Source organism: Prunus persica, chromosome G4 (genome assembly GCF_000346465.2).
Source record: "Prunus persica cultivar Lovell chromosome G4, Prunus_persica_NCBIv2, whole genome shotgun sequence".
In the NCBI taxonomy this organism is placed as follows: domain Eukaryota; kingdom Viridiplantae; phylum Streptophyta; class Magnoliopsida; order Rosales; family Rosaceae; genus Prunus; species Prunus persica.
The window spans coordinates 15,774,594-15,776,230 of NC_034012.1; the positions used below are offsets into that span (position 1 = coordinate 15,774,594).

At 39.0% G+C, this 1,637-nt stretch overlaps 1 long non-coding RNA gene across 1 annotated transcript; it reads left to right on the top strand.

Moving 5' to 3' along the window:
• LOC109948973 lies at positions 1,232-1,622 on the top strand. Its single transcript, XR_002271459.1, has 3 exons — positions 1,232-1,306; positions 1,417-1,512; positions 1,597-1,622. It is a non-coding gene; the product is annotated as an uncharacterized LOC109948973 (long non-coding RNA).

A 1,637-nucleotide genomic window follows, 5' to 3' on the forward strand; every position in this document is an offset into this window, starting at 1 on the left:
CATTGGAAAATGAGTATTTCCTATGAGTAAAAGGAAGTGTTGGAATAGTCCATTTCCAATGGGTAATAGGGAGCATTAGGACATTCTTATTTCCAGCAGGTAAAGCTAGGCATTGGAAAAAAATCTCATTTGCTCACCCACATTGGAGAACTCCAAGTAATGGGCTTGGACTTTGGTGCTCCCAAGTAGCTAGCCCGAAGTCTCCATTATCCAAGAGCTTTCATGTGCCTTGTGGACCTTCGTAACCTTCCACACCACAATCCCTCGTGCAAGCCTTGTAAACCACATGACTTGGGTCCATGTGAGCTTGACAGGTGATTGGCGTGGGAAAATTGTATTATTAGTTTGGCATGACATGTACATTATTACTATATTTATTTAATGAATTAAATCCCAAAATACAGCTTGGATTAACGCATGACCGACATTATATGTTATATTGGGTTTTAAATGTCTTTAGGCTTCCCGTGACTTTTTTGGGCCTCAACAAGCTTCAACCAACCTCAGTTATTGGGTATGGAAATTTCATTTGCAGAGCATGTTTGATATGGTGCTAGTGGCTAGATCAGTTTTATGGGTGTGTGATTAGATCAGTTTTATAGTGGTTGTAAAGGTTTCCTTTTTATTTATTCTGACAAATTTTGAGTGAATGACTTGGGTATTTATGTTTGTTGCTTGTATTCCACTTTTTGTTTTGGGGTTTAACTAGATCTTCATTCTTGACTGTTGACAAGAGAGGGGGAGAGGGACAAAGAGAAGGAAAGAAGGAGAAAGTAGGTTGGGGAAGAGCAGATATGTGGGGGTTGGGTCAAGGTCAGGAAAGGATTGTTGGGGTGGGTCGGAGGCAGATATGTGGGGTGGCTCGGCGGTGGATCTGTGGGGTGGGTCGGAGAACGTGGCTAAGGGATAGAGAGTTGGTTTTTTTTTTTGGGGGGGTTTGCTTTAGTTATGTTTTAAGAAAATTAGTTTTAAAAAAAAAAGAATATTAATGTTTTATTGTTTTAAGGATTTTTTTATATAATTTTTATAGACACATCAGCATAACAGTTGGTCCCTCACTTGCCACATCATCCATTTAATAGAAGACTAGACGGTCAAAGTAACGGAATGTGTAAATTGATCTAATTTTAAAACATTGAGGTGTAAATTGATGAAATTGAAACCTCAGAGTCCCAATTGAGATGACTACAAAAGTAACCGTTGCAAGTTTGCCTTTTGTAGTGCGGAGGTGCAGCTGGAATTATTTTTAGTGGGCGCTGATTTTTTCTACAGACTTATCGATGAAACGGAATGGATTAGCTCAAGGGTAAGAATACACAAAGCTCTACTTTATTGCGATAATTCAATTGTTTTCTCACCTTTTTTAAGTGTACAGTTGTATGAAATTGTGCTGATATTATATGTGTCAACTTTCAGCACCTGGACATGGCAACCTTTCTTATCCGGAAAAGGCAACTCTCTCATCCGTTGGTATTTGGAACTGACTGGACAACGGCAGATTGTTGCTTGCAGGTAAACATATTACCATGTTACATTCACTGCTTCATTTACTTTCGGTTGTGATTTTCTAATATGCCTTCATTTCAATTTATGCAGCAATTTCTAGAACCGTTCAAACCGACTGCCAAGAAACGTGG